Source organism: Pinus tabuliformis, chromosome 3_2, assembly GCF_031772625.1.
Source record: "Pinus tabuliformis cultivar Carrire ecotype Pingquan chromosome 3_2, CPIR1, whole genome shotgun sequence".
Classification (NCBI taxonomy): domain Eukaryota; kingdom Viridiplantae; phylum Streptophyta; class Pinopsida; order Pinales; family Pinaceae; genus Pinus; species Pinus tabuliformis.
In genome coordinates this window covers 665,602,299-665,618,609 of record NC_142302.1, presented here as the reverse complement: position 1 = coordinate 665,618,609, position 16,311 = coordinate 665,602,299, and positions in this window count along the sequence as shown.

Genomic DNA, 16,311 nt, shown 5'->3' with positions numbered 1-16,311 from the left:
GACCAGATGGAGTGAAGGGCTTCCTGGGTGGATCCAATGGCTTCATGTATCTGTCTATCTTCCAGGAAAGAAAATTGCTGAGGAGCAATGTGTTTTGAAAGAATGGGTTTGAGCCTGTTAGCAATAATCTTAGAGATAATCTTGTAAAGAACATTACACAGAGAAATAGGGCGAAAATCATCAAAAGAGGATGGGGAGTCAGATTTAGGGATGAGGGCAATGAATGTAGAGTTTATAGCATGATATAAGCACCCAAATGTTCTACTTTCCTCTATCACTCTGAGCAGATCCTGTACCAGCAGGTCAAAGAAGGCTAAATAGAATTCGATAGTCCAGCCGTCCGGCCCAGGACTCTTGTCCTTCTTGAACCATTTGAGTGTGCTTTCCAGTTCCTCCATAGTGACCGGGGCCGTAAGATCAGTCGAGTCCTCCTCGCTTACAAATCTAGGGAAGTGTGTGGCCACATTAATGATCTCTGCCAAATTTGGACCTGGTGGACTTCTGTACAAACTTCTAAAATGTGATGTTCCAAGCTGGGAGAGCTTGTTGAACGAGTCTGCAAGGCCCCCTTCGGGTAGGGGGAGATTCCATATAGTATTTGCCACTTTCCTTCCCTTTGCATAGTTGTGAAAGAACCTTGAGTTTTCATCCCCAGCTTTCAGCCATATTGCTCTGCTACGCAGTCTGAGGGATTCCTCCCTTTGTCGGAGAATATTAGTCCTCTGGTTTTCCAACTCAATCAGTCGAGACTTGTCTTCGCCCGAGATGAATCCTAAGTTCCGCTCATCTAGTAGAGATCTCAACTCTTCTTCAACAAGTGAGAGCTGAGCGGTTTCCTTGGTGTACTTCTCCTTGGCCCATTTAATGACTATATGCTTCAGCTCAGAAAGGTTTTTACAAAATCCCTTAGCCAGTGATGCTTCTCTGTCAATGGAGTGTGCCATCCAGTAATCTGTGACCAATTTCATGAAGTCTTGGTCCTGGAGCCAAATATGGTTGAATTTGAAAGGGGCTTTTGGCTTATGGTGAGGGCCGAGGATCTCCAATAATATTGGGGAGTGATCTGATATACCCCCCAATCCAACCCATTGTTTATAGTGATGTAAATGATGAAGTAGGGGGCCTTTTAGCAGAAATATGTCCAGTCTGCACGCCAAAGCAGCTGCTCCCACCCTTCTGTTCCTCCACGTAGGCATGGGTTTCTACATGGGGATATCAATAAAGTTTGTCTGTTCCAGGGTATTTCTCATGAACTCTGTCATGGTATCCACCTGTGCCATAGAACCCCATGATTCACGGAAACCAAAAGAAAAATTTAGATCTCCCCCCAGAATGGTGTGGTCAGATGCTATTAATGTAAGATTAAGGAGATGCCTCCAAAAGGGCTCCCTTTGGTGGAAGGGGCCATATACATTCACAATACGAAGGGCTTGTCCGAGTTCCACTGAGAAAATGTCCATTCCCATGAATCCTTGTTCTCCCCAGGATGAATCAATCCTGATTGACCTAGGGTTATATCCGAGCACCAGTCCCCCAGATCGTCCAGTGGCATCAATTGCCAAGAACTTCCATCTTGTTGCCAGTGAGAGTAAGGATTGAGAGATTGCCTCGACCGAGCCAAGAGTCTCTTGGAGGAGAATAATGTCAGGCTGTTCCACCTCGAAGAGTCTCTGAAGGGCTAGTTTCTTGGGGGCACTAGCCAGGCCCCGACAATTGAATGATAAGCATTTCATGGGGGACTACTCCGGGGGGTTAAGGCTGCTCTAAGGACCCCATCAATTGTGGATTGTCGACCAGATGCGACCTCCACCCCAGCCCGCCAGATAGCTTTGGAAAGATCAGATTTTCTACCTCTGGAGGTCAGAGGTCCCATTCCCAAGGGGACAATACCTAGACCGACCTGAGATCCGGAAGTGATCGCAAGGTGGGTACGAGGACGAAGAGAATAAGGGTGGGAGGTAGTCTTCCTGGAAGATGACAGCGAGGAGGAAGAGGATGAGGGCGGCAAGGTTGGAGGGGCAGTGGAGGCACTCAAGGGAGGAGGCGAGATAGTGCAGTGAGCCATAGTGCAAGATGCAATTGAAGTAACGAATGCAGAGGAGATACCAAGAGATAAGGAGGAGGGGTTTAGAACAGTACCCGAGGCCTGAGCGGCTGCAGCTGCGGCCAAAGCCCTAGTCATAGGTGGTGAAGACGAGCCTAGCCCCTTCGTCCTTGCCTTCACTGGAGAGCCCTGTGCTGATGCAGTCCCCTGCGGTGGGCGTAGGATAACCGGGGATGCTCCGCTAGATGAAGTGGGAGTGATCTTTGGAGAATCCTCTGGACTTTTGTTCAGCGGACAGTCCTTAAAAAGGTGTCCCACTTGATGACAGCGATTGCAGCGGAACGGGACGCCTTCGTAATCGAGAATTTGGGTCCTGCTGTATTTTCCCCATTGCAGTGTGATCTTTTCCTCCAATCTGTCACGCGTATCCAAATGAACCAGCACACGGGTTAGGGTTCGCTTCTTTGATTCTACATACGTGCGATCATGATCCAGATACATGCCCAAAGCATTTCCTATCCTGATGAGTGCTTCCTCACTCCAATACTGTAGTGGCAGTCCAGGCAAACGCACCCACAGGGGTCCTGCTCCAATCTGTTCGCGCTCTGGGTCAAAGAGGGGACTCCACCTCTTTAGCAGAACTGGTGCCATTTCGATGTGCCAGTATTTTTCCAGTACTAAGTCCGTATAGACCTCCTTTGCGAAATGGAGGGAGAACCACCCTCGGGGGAGCACATGTACCTCCGGAAGTTATTTGAGCAGGGCTCCCATTGCGTCAGTTGGCTTGCTGAGTAGGCACGTCCTTGCACATGTCCTACCAAGACCGTTCGAGCCATGGTCACTGCTTCCCCTAATGCTGATGGGTCGCCAAAGGTGATAGTGATATCTTTGGTCGTCGCTCTGATACACCTGGATTTCCTCTTCTTTGTGCGAGGCGCCGACGGGTGATCGACAAAGGGGTTTTTTATGCCTTCAGGGAGGATGGGTTTCGAGGGTTTAACATTTACAGTCGGGGTACCAAAACATCCAGAAGGTCGAATCCCAAATTCCGGTAGGGTTTGAGATCCCTTCACCGGGGTGTCCACCGATGTAGTCAGGAGATCAGAGGGCAAGGGAGGGGGCTGATCGAAAGACAGAATATGAGGGGAAAAAGTAGAGAGAAGCTGTGCCATACCAGGAGATAGTGGAGGGGCTTCAAGGCCAGGCGACGATGCTGGAGGGTGGGCAGAGTCGAAGTGGTTAATGAACGGACTTCGTAGCGCGACCACTAGCGAAGTGTCGAGGGAATAAGGTTCCGTAACAGTCGGGGGGGCAGTAATTGGCGCAGCGAAGTTAGGGTTTCCAAATATAATATGGTCGTCCAAAGGATCCTCGGTGTAATCCACGAGATCCACCTCCATGTGACCCTCCATGACGGCCAGCAGTTGTGGTAAATAGCGACAGCTGTTAAACGGCGCGTGATCATCTCCGTTGATCCGTTACAGTGGAACGACAGGTCGGTAACAGCGACTGCCTGCGGCTCTCAGAAAAACCTAACTATCTTACCCTAGGCCCGTGCGCTCCTGTAGCTCCATCCCGTTCTCCCTAGTTGCCAGATTCATATTCGGTTAGTATAGTTAGCTATATCACAGTTCCACTGTTTCTATTATGTCTGTATTCAATCCTTGGATCCTCCATGAGTAGTATTATGATCAATTGGCATCAATGAGAAACCACACATGTAATAAGAATTTTCCATCACAAACACTGCCATATTGACATCAATGACAACCTATATTAACACAAATATCTGTAAATAATGGTAATGTGAGATACTCAATGAACCAAGTCCTTGCCAAGTCATTGGCTCTTTGGGACTCTGTCATGAGAGGTGGGTTCAATTTTACTTGGTTCAATCAGGTTAGGCCTTTTCTCACCTAGAGAATGTTATGCGGAAATAAAAAAAATCATATCTCTGCAATTATCTCTGACGTTCAAATCAAAATAAGTTGGTGGTACAAAAAATTAAGAATCTAATACATGTCATGCCTTCATTTCCTTTTCCAGCTAGCATTGAAATTCAAATTAAAATAGTTGATGGTACAAAAAGATAATGATCTAATGCATGCCATGCCTTCTTTTCCTTTTCCAATTGGCATTTTGATCACCTTTGTCCATCTTCTTCCACCATTTCATCTTCAATATCCATTTAACCCCCTCCGCCTATAAATAGATCAGTTATACATTTTGTGAAATCACATTCACTCACTTCTTTCCAACCATTCCTTCCTTTACATGAATGGAAGGGAAATGTGGTGGGTGTCCTTATGTAAGGAGGGAGGGAGGAAAGGGTTTTCATCTGTATTTCACATCTTACTTGTGGTTGTGTCCAAGAAGTTTTAAAATAGCATTACTTGTTGGTATTTTTCCTCCCAAGATACAAAGGGATATGATTTTTCTTTACTGGTGTTGTCTATCCCTAATTTCAATACTTTTTATTGTTCCCACTATCTCATTTTTCTCTAATGGTGCTCTATATCCTTAATTTATGTACTTTTATTGTTTCTACTATTATATGTTCTAATGCCTTAATATATTACATTCACTTACGTTGAGATGTCAATTGAGAATGGGATTGTCCATTAGCGATGGGTTTTCCATAGGTCTATGGAGATAGCAAGCGAAAAATTCCAATTTACTATTCAACAAATCTTAGGGCATTCTTTCATGCGTTTTTGTGAAGTTTCACTTTGTAAGTGATTAGGTTAAATGCGTTTTTTCTGTTGTGGTTTGAGGATCAAAATAGATTAGTGGAAGCTTCACTTTGTAAGTAATTATTCTTATTATATGTTCATAGGTAGTGGGTTGTGTATTCTTTATGACTATATGTGCTTGTTTTCTAATGAAGTGGAACCTTTTTGTCATTGATAACAATATCATATAATCTTATGCTTTTTCATTCTCTGAATGGGATCTGCTTCCATTGAAAATTGTTATGTTTCAAGATGATGTGTTTTGGTAATCCCTCACTAATATCCATCTCCACACAAATCTAAGAAAAGGTGAAAATTCCTTTTTTTGTTCTCCATTGTTTTGTGGATAAAATTTTTCTGCGGACAAAAGTAATCTCCCTAGACCTAGTGTCTTAGGCTAGAATAAACCAAGAAAAAAATACAATGTTTTTCCCTAGAGATGTTTGGAATGTGAAAGGAAAACCTACTTGGAATCCAATGTGGCATCCTTCTTGTCATTTCTTGTTATATCTAGATTCAACTCCAATTTCAAAAAGTGGAACCTACAAATCATCCAAAAAAAGCAACTCTAAACAAGAAGTCAAGGATTGATGTTCTACATATTCTTAATCAAGACATAATGTATAGGAGAAACAATGCACTTTTGTATTAATAATGGGAGGACAATAATACAACCGTTGTAGGCCTTGACTTTGTGAATCTCACAAAAATTTCTTGTCCTTCCTTTGCCACAATGGTAATCCTTCAAGCACACCTAAAGCACATGGATGGATTATGGACCTCTAGACACAAATGAACGACATGAAGGCATAATCAAAGTCTCCAAAGGCCTACCTAGAGACTTTGGTGGGTGATTTACTTATAGAGTAAATAAGTTAATTTTGGATTTACCATACTAGGGCTTATATCCACTTTAGAAGGAGGTAAGTTCTATGAGATAAGAGATAATACCTCATTGGTAGGAGTTTGAGATCAAATCCAACAATAAATGGTTAAACCCACTCTTGAATCTTCTATAAAGAAACTTCGAAATTATTTTTTATTTTTACTCATTTCTAGGTGTCATCGCACTTTGTGTAAGAGAAAATTATATTGACCATTGCACATGTCTTTGATGCAACTTGTGTCATCACACTTTTTGACCTAGGAAAGTGCGACGGGGACTTAAATTTAGGTTTTACCCAATGTAATGCACAATTTTTCGCAAATTCTGGAGAGAGAATGATTTTGATTTATAGGGGTTGATTGCAAGGTGTAAATCAATGATCATAGATCTGAGTTTAGGACCATTTGTTTGAATGTGACAAAATAACCTGTAACATCCATGTCCAATTTTTAAAATTTTCCAAGTTTATTCCCAATGTCTTCAAGAACTTGATGGTGCCCGAAGGAAAAGGGAAGGTTTGGAAGTCTTACCCATATTGGGATGGAAGTGACCACCATAGATGTTGCATCAAAACTAGGAAACCATGGAGTAATTGATAGCTCAACATTACCCTAGAACCAAGGTCCTTCATTAAGAACAAGATCTAGTTATTTTTTGTGTCAAATTGGACAATAGAAAATCCTTTAGAGTAGAGGTAAATATCACAATTAAATGTCCATCTATTGAGAAACTACTAATGTAGTGCTTCAAGTTTCAACAAAAAACCATTGGATCTTTACATGATGGCTTTTGTTGGGGACAATGCTTTTCTTTTAACTGTAGTGGTCTTCGCTTGGAAAACATCCTTGAAGATACAGAGGGACCATTTGAGGTATTTGTTGTGTTGGTATGAGGAGGAATCCTAGGGGAAAATCCACATAATATTGAGGTCATAATAATAGTCGAATCCTCGTTGATATTATGATCATTGAGAAGAGAATAGTAAAAAAAAAACTTCCCTGCATATTGTAGACATTAGAAACCAATGGGAATGCCCCAGTTTTTTTCCATAGCCTGTTTAAGGGAGAAAACAATGAAGTCTCCATCGACCCAATAACTAGAAGTTTTACCATTGTAGTTCCTTATAAAAATCTAGAATTTTTTTGATTGACTCAACGCATTGAAAGACTAAGTTCTTACTCCATACGGGGTTGGTGAAACAAGGGAGGCTAACAGTATACAATGAAGAGTTCTAGAGGGAATAAGTAACATTGGAGAATATAGGTGTTTTGAAAAATCGGACACATGGATAAGAAAAATGTTCAACAGGAGAAAGAGACATAATACTTGTCAATTGGGACCATCACTTTGCCTTCATTAAGTAGAAACCGCCTTTTGGACCAACCAATAGAGTCCCATGGGATTTTTGAACTCCATATCTAGGCTTTGCGTAGACCAGGGATAAGATGTCAAAATATGAACTAGTCCTACCACCGGAAATGGCCTCCTTTTGAGCCTCCCAGAATGCCTATTACTATTCCAACTAAGGGGCGAAGAAAACCTTCCGTGTCTAACGAAATTATCAGGAAATGATGCTTACAGGCCTGAGTCAGAGATTTCAAGAGTAGTGGGGCCAAATTTAAACTGGGCAATGACATTTAGGATGTTTTAAAATCGATTAGAAATCCTAACATCGATTTCCATAATCGCCTTCGTCTTTTTCCTCCTCTCTTCACTTACAACTATCATTTGAAGGTATAACTTTATAAACAATTTTTTTTAACTATTTGACCTACTCAAGATAATATTATATATTTAAAATTATAAAAATTTTAATATAAATAAATTTATAAATTTATAAATGTTAAATTAAATTTATTATTACATATATTTCGAAATAATTTTCACAGTATCATAGGCACACTTGGCCTCTTCTCGGCAGCACTTCACTCAAAAAGCTCTGCACACAACTCACTCAACAATGTTGTATCCCCCTCATTTGTGAATTGCAATATTGGGTTTTGTTCCCTTATTGCACACTGGATGATGTTTCCTTTGTTGTTATCAATATTGCCTAGAAGCATACCTGAACACATGGTTATCCATGCTGCTATTGCATCAAATTTCTCGACCTTTGCAACCACATTAATTTTGAGAATGGGCTCCTAAGCACTTCTCCACGCTGACATTTAATTCTCAGTTCATCTGTGTACCAGAGTAGGGCTATTCGTTCTTCTTAATTTCCCATAGAGATCATAGTATACTGAAAGCATGGCTTTCTGAACTATGGTCAAGTACTTGAGCTATTTTCTTCTTGTCGTGAGATCCACTCAAGTATGGTGATTTTGCACCCAGACATCTTTTCAATTTAATTATTTATAGTGTGCAAGAAAGATCAAGGGTGGCTAATTATGTTTTATGACAAACTCCATTAATTTTATCCTGCATGTCATGATCCTTCACTGCCTTAAATAAGAGATCTTGGAAAATTTCATTTTCGTTGACCCCATTAGCTCAACCTGTGCACTCAAACCATGCATGCACAATAGCTTTCGACCCATCCATCCAAAGTTCAAATGCTTCCCATTAAGAATTCCACCAAATATAACTCCGTGACCCTTTCTTATTATAACCCCTCTCATGTTGGACCTTAGCCTCTTATCCACCATAGGAATTGATGTTGTGACCACAAATAAAAACTTTAAGCTCTAAAATCATTTTAAGCCTGTAAGGGCTTATTTTCTTCATTAACTATCCACACCCTTGGTCTCGTTTTCTACACGTAACTTCATGTTAGCGCTTAGCCCGTAACTCTCTATCCTAGCACTATCATCTTTCCTCCGCATAAAATTTTTGGGTTGGGCCTTGCAGGCTTAGTTGTCCTGCGAGGTACTCCCTGCATTTTTCTCATTGGTTTTTGCTCTGCCATAATGCCTTGTTAGCTCGATGCTTGTTTCCTGACGCCTTTATGTGCACCATTAAAAACTATCGGGCTTCCCTTTACGAGCTAAGATGTCCTATGGGGTCCACCATTGCAACTAGGAGCCAATCATATTTCCTCTGAGATGAGCTATGAATCCACATATTCCCAATGCCTAGTCAGCCTAGAGACTCCACCTATGAGCCTTTCTAATCCTGTCGGGGTAGCCCTGCTTGGATGATTTCATGCATACATTATGAACCCAAGTGGCACCTCCTGAGTGGTGACACATGCCACCCAGATTTGGCCCATTAGGACACCAAAAAATATTGAATTTTCCTGCCACGTGTCCTCCATATAGTTATGTCACATTGACATCATCCCGCTGATCCTCCTTTGTGTGCTTAATAAAACCTTTGGGGTAAACTCTGTTGGGCTCCCACTGTTGGGCCAAGTTGTAATGTGGGCTCCACCACAAACCAATTAGGGTTCTCTTGGTTTCTCTGTTTTTCTCCAAGTAAGGCCACTTGTTTCATCCTAGTGCTTTAATATTATGTGCCCTTTGTAATCTTCCAAGGTAAACTCCATCGTGATGATTGTTGTGTGGGCTTCTACTGGGCCAATTAAAATCACTACCACTGTAGCAATGTTGACCACATTTTCCTGACTCATTCACTTAACCACTTTGCTAATTTTTTGTTACATTTGGAAATACTGCCAAACTAAAACACTTAAGGGTTCTCCAACCACTTTTATATTTTCCACTTTGACTTTAGGGCACCTCAACTTTGACTATAAATAACTCCTGATCTAGGAAACCATTTGCGAACTTCAACATACCATTGGAGCTGAGCACTATCCAAATATTCTTCTTCCAAGAGAATCTGAGGTAATATATTGAGGCATAAATTCCTTCAAATCCGAGGACTCCCAACCATCATATTCATCATATTATGACTTCTCCAATAAGCCTTATACTATGATGATTCTCTACAAGATATTGTAACAACCATGGGGCTCCCCTTGAGCTTGAAACTCCATGTGCATCAATGTTGGCCTAGTTGCCATCACAACTAGCCTAGTGGACATCAATGCACACATGATTAACACCAATGCCCCCACATTTGTTGTCACTAGCTATCAGATAATGCCAACTATCCAACACATCTCCTCCATGCCTATTAACATCAATTCCGACACACTTGCTACCACTAGCTATCCAGACAATGAAAATTGTCCAAAAATATCCCCTTTTTGCATTGATGGCAACACCCCATCACTTCTCCACATTGATGGCCAATACTCATGTTGCTTCCAAAATTCTCCTTGCATGTGCCACCAATATCTTTGCATGGGCCATCACAACTTACTCTCCCCCTTTGACATAAATGGCAAAGGGATACAGGTTGCTCCTTCTTCTCCCTCTAATAATTAATGATTGAGGATCTAGTTATTGATTTGCATGCTTATCTGTTGAATTCTTCTTTAAGGGTTGATATCTTCTTGATGGGGAAATAAAAGTATGCCATGCAAACTCAACTACAACCATCATAGACAGGGACATCTACAAGAATCGAGTATTAGTAAAACATGTCTTTATGTCTTTTTGTATCTAACGTTGCTTTAGGAATTATAAATTTATGATATTCTCCCCTTGAAGATATACTACCTCTTTTGTGAAAGATCATCCAGTTTTGGTCCTCTTATGGTTGTTGGCTGAATACTTTCTCTGCCAATGCATATTTTGTACCAATTAAAAGAAATAGATACCAATTAAAATTTCTCATGGTATTGTTGTCGCATGCAAATACCAACCATTAGTGATGAATTTGAGCTTGATCTTCATTGTTGTTTTTGTTGTTGCTAAGATTGTGCCCACTTCTCATGAGCATGCTAAACTCTCTCCCCTGAGATCATGCTACCACAACTATATATTGCTACTTAATGATACCAATTGCACCAAGAAGTTGATAAAAATTAGACAATGTATTAAGAAAATTCTTATAGCTCCTAGTAAAAAAGAAATGCCCACTTACACAAAAAGGTTACTCCACTTGAACCTAGACCACTAATGGACATAGTGATACCAATTGAAAGGTAAGAGACATTCAAATATTGTACCAATTTTTTTCATGAACATAAGATTGCTAAGAACAATCAAATTCACAACTTAAATGAAATAAGAGTATTTCACCCAAGATGTGAACTTTTCATTTCCTGAACAATCACTCTTCTTTAGGCTATCGATTGTTTCCTGCTACTACTACTAAAGCAACTCCCTTGAGCGAATGCTCTCTAATATCCTACATCTCCTTCCTTGCTTCTGTGTGGCTATATGATCCTATGGAACTGACTTAACTTTGGGCCTCTTGTCATTCCACACTTTTGTTATAACTCCTCTTCTTCCACAACATAGAGTAATGTTGTGTACTCCCCATGAAACGATGTTGTCTTCTTTTTCATTCTCTCAGAATGATGATATATTTGAATTAAACAAATTTATCACTGTACCCAACACAGGGACTCAGTCATACCTCCAACATTGAGATGAACTTTTTATTATTCTTCTTTGATAGCTTACATCTAACTTATTTGGCCTCCTTTGAAGGAATTCTCTTCCTTCAATGAAGAGAAACAAAGGATATACTCCCCTTAAGAAGAATGCACTCCTTTTTCTTCCACACCTTTATTTTCCGAGTCCTAACAACAAAATTTCTTTCTAGCTGCTCATTTTCCCATGTTTGGGATTTTTCTAGGCTACACATGTCTAGAGGGCACTTCTCCTTCACCTGTTCTTTAATTTCTCCTATATTCACCCAAATCTTCTTGCTGCATTTTTTCTTTCTTTGCGAAGAAGAATTAAATTGGTTACCTCTTTATTTTCCAGCATGAGGTGTAAGCTCATTGTTGTAGCAGTTCCAGATGAGTCCTTTCCTAAATAATAGGAAACATTATCATGATTTTTCTTATGATTTCTTTCTTGTCTTTTCACCGTGTCCCTTTGACATAATGCACTAGAGACAAATCAGCTACTACATTAGCATGCATATTCTGAGAGGCACACTCTGCCTTGCCATAATTGCAAGTTGCTGCCTTGTGCCCAATATTTCCACAATTGTAGCATTTGACATTGTGAAAATTCCTAAACCAGGAATCCCTACTGCAACAACTGATATTACTTCTCCTACTTGTTAAACCATACAAGTTATTTATTGTGTTCTATGGTAAATATCAAATTGAATATAAATGCAACATTCACTATTAAAAAATAATATGCCGAAACAAGAAAATGAACAAGAAAAATATATAACACAATGACACAACTATTTTTGGACAAATGTCCCCAGAAAAACCCAATGTGGGAAAATTGGTGCAGTAAATGAGGGTTTCTTTATTATTTTTCAACAAAAATCTCATGTACAAGATACAACCAGCAGAATAGAAGAGGATTCTCTGTGAGAATTTTTACATACACTTCTTGACAAGTTTTTTATTCAGGAGAGAACCTGTTGTCCCATCTGCGTCTCACTGCGTCATCTCCTGAGAAATACGTTATCCCAGCATCACACTGCCTCTCCATTGTCCTCTGTGCCTTTTTCTCCTGTCCTCCAGACTAATGTTGGTACCCTCCCTCTCTCCTTCTCACCTGAAACTCTCCCTCTGATTTTGTTTTCTCTTACCAAACTTCGACCATTAATCAAATCAAACTTACTCAAGTAACTGAGTATCTGCCTTTGGTATGTTTTCCAAATTCCCATCGATGTCCTTCTTATAATCTTCGAGTTGAGAACCAATGGCCCGGATTAGATTCTAACTAATGGCTTAAATCATTTGGACTCGATCTTCTTCTTCTTCTAGAAATTACACCCACAATTTAGATTAATACCCATGAATTATTTTAATGTCCTAAGTTTAGACTTAGGACCCATTAAAATAATTAATTATTTTAACTGTCTCTGGATGGAATTTCCCAAAATGATTTCTGGGTATTATGGAATACATGTGTCTAAGCCTCTCTCCAAAATTTGAGACTTAGTGCACATCCGATGCTACCAGAAATCAACACTCCCTCTTAGCGAGGAATGTGCTATAGCATTGCAACCTGCCCAAACATCATGTTGTTGTGTAAAATCTCCCTCTGTGATGTTGATGTATGACATCACTACCCGCCAAATACTACTCAAATGCTACATTTCTACTACTACTGACCTTTCCACTGCGAACACTACATTTGTACTGCAACCCCCTCTCATTCTCTACCATACCCATCTGCTCCTTAAACTGAATGAACTTTCTCTTCCTAGATCCTTTGTGAGTATGTTTTCTACTTGATCTTCTGTGGGAACATACTACGGTTGTATTGCTCGACGTTGAACACAGTCTCTGATAAATTGACATTTGATATCAATGTGTTTCAACTGATCATGAAATATTGGATTCTCAGGGAGTTTGATACAACTCTTATTATCACAGTAAATCCTGGTCGCTTCCATATTTTTTATGAATAAACTCACATGTAGTTTTCTAAGCCATATAGATTCACACGTAGTTGTGCTCACTACCATATATTCATCTTTTGCTGAGCTTAGAGCTACCGACTTCTGCTTCCTGTTGCACCAAGAGATCATTCCTGATCTAACACTGGAGGAATATCGAGAGGTACTTTTCTGGTCTACTGAACTGCCTACCCAATTTGCATTTGTGAATCCATTCAATCTGATGTCATCCCCTCAAGAGTATTTCTACTCATGTCTGACTGTTCCATGCACATACCTTAGAAAGTGCCTAGCTACTGCCCAATGCACCCTTTTCGGTTCCACCATGAACTAACTAAGGGTGTTGACAGTGTAACAATTGTCTGGCCTAGTGTTGACCAGATACATGAGCGACCCAATGAGTTGTCTCTATAAGGTGGGGTCCACCTCCTTTTCTCTCGATCCATCTATTTTCTTCCAGTTGGTGATCATGGGAGTATTCATGGGCCAACAATCCAACATTCTGAATCTCTTCAGAATTTCTATAGCATATCTTCCTTGCCCAGGGAAGATCTCCCCATTCTCCTTCCAAACTTCCAACCCTAGAAAATAATGCATCAACCCCATATCCTTCATGTCGAATTCTACTTCAAGATTCTTGTTGCAGTCTTGTATGAGCCTAGACGACCCTGTTAAAAACAAGTTATCCACATATAATACCAGAATAAGTAGCTCATTCTCTACCATTAAATAATAGATATTGGGATCAACATCACTCTTGATGAATCCAAACTGCTGCAAGTAACTATCAATCTGACCGTACCATGCTCTGGGTGCCTACTTAAGCCCATACATGGATTTATTTAATATGCACATGAGTTCTCTTTTCATGCATTTCGAAGCCTTTAGACTGTTATATATACACCTCTTCTTCTATCACCCCATTCAGAAATGTTGTCCTGACATCCATCTGGTGAATCTCCCATCCCGTTTGAGCTACTAGGGATATAATGGAAATGATAGAGGTATATCGGGATACTGGGGTGAAGGCATCTTCATAGCCTATTCCTTCTTCATGTGCATACCCTTTTTCCACGAACCTAGCCTTGTACTTCTTTATACTTCCATTTGAAGCATACTTGATCTTGTAGATCCACCTTGATCCTACAACTAATTTATCCTTTGGTCTAGGTACTATTTCCTGAACATCATTTGTCATGATAGAACTATATTCTTCTACCATGGCATCCACCCACACTTGGTGTTGAACGACTTCCTAAAAGCTAGAGGGTTCTTCCACTTGTGCTACTAAGGCTTGGTATCTGTCACGCTGTCTATGCTACCTCTTCTCAGATCTATGAGCTCCAACAAACTCCTTTACGTCCCTCATCATCTGTCGTACTTCCCTGCTAGTTATACCATTGGTGTTGGGAGGCTCAATCAACTCCTCCTCCTGGTCCTGTCATTCCATCTTCTGAGAACTACTTGGATTTCCTTCCTTTGAGGAAATTTTGGTACAAGTCACTTTACTCGATCCAGATGTCTATCCTCCTACCTGACCTCCTTGTGGCCCCTGCTGCTGCTAGACTAATGGAACATCTACTAATTGACCTTCTGCTAGCATCTCTTGAGATTTCCTAAAATCTCTATCCTCCATGAATTCCGCATCCCGTCTCACTATAATTTTCCTCGTGCTAGGAATGTAGATTCTGTATGCCTTTGAGGTCTCACTATATCCTATGAGGTACCCCTTTTCTGTCGTTTGATCCGGTTTTTTACGCTTTTCATCTCAAATGTGACAATATGCCACACTTCCAAATATCCTGATATGAATTACTTTTGGCTTCTTCCCAGTGAAGAAACTTTCAGGCATTCTCTTCCCCAATGCTTTGTGAGGAGTTCTATTCTAGATATATACCCTTGTGTTGCAAGCCTTTGCCCATAAGAATATAGGCAAGTCATAATCATGCAACATAGCATTCTTTTCCCCAACAATAGTTATATTTTTCCGCTTTGCTACTCCATTCTGCTTTGGATATATGAGGTTGTCCATTCTCTTTTGATTACCTCCTTTGCACAAAAATGTGTGAAGTCTTTGTCCATATATTATCCACCATTATCTAAACGCAATACCTTTATCCTTTTCCCTGTCATGTTTTCAACGAGAGCCTTAAAATCTCTTAATCAATCAAAGACCTCATCCTTGGTCTTTAAGAAATAGATCTGGGTTTTTCTAGAGTGACCATCAATAAAGGTGATGAATTATTCACCACCACTAAGAGCTCTTGTGGACATTGGACCACAGATATGAGTGTATTAATCCCAATACACATTATGCTCTATTTTTGCTTCTGGAAAAATATGTTTTAGCGTACTTCCCTAGTATGCATCCTCTCCATAAATCATCATGCTTAGTACTAAGGATTGGAACTCCTGTAACCGTCTCTCTGAGCATCCTCAATGCTCCGTCGTGTAAGTGTCCCATTCGCCTGTGCCATAATTCATTCAGTTCCTTTTCACCATTGTGATTGCTACATATCAGTTCCATTGGAGACTCGAGCTACAACCTATATAGTCTATTGCTTCGAGCTCCAATTTTTCTCTTCTTCTTCCAGCTTGGATGCTTGACATCTACTTTATTTCCAATGAAGTATACATCATATCCCTTGTCCTGTAACTGGGACACTAGAATCAGATTAATTCCTAACTCAAGCACATGCAGAACATTGGTGGCTTGGATGTTGGTTATTTCTTTTGTCTAAAATTCTATCATGCCTCCCCCTACTGGAGTACACTTCATTCTGTTTTCCATAGTAATATGGAAGTTCATTTGTTCTTCTTGATAGCTCGAGAAATATTCTTGCACTCTAGTCATATGGGCTGAAGCCTTGCTATCAATGTACCAAACATCTACTGACGTTGAACTTGCTAAGCATGTGAATTATTCTTCTAATTTGGAAGATAATTCATAGACGTCTTGAATTTCCTTCTTTGTGTTATTTTTCTAACAATCTTTGACCCTATCTTGCCCAAGAAATTGCCTGCAGAAAACTGCATCCTACCAGAAAAATAACTCTTCGCTAAAGCTTCTACTGTGCTCCTCCCTCTACCACTAAAAAATCTCAATCTAGAATCTTACCTCTCTATCGACTTACTCAGAGAGATTTCCCTCGAAAATCTAGCCCTCTGGACTGAACTATGAAAACCCTCTGGGGATTCGAATCGTTGCCTCTACAGGAATTTCAAATTCATTTCTTCCTTTAGTGATGGGTCTT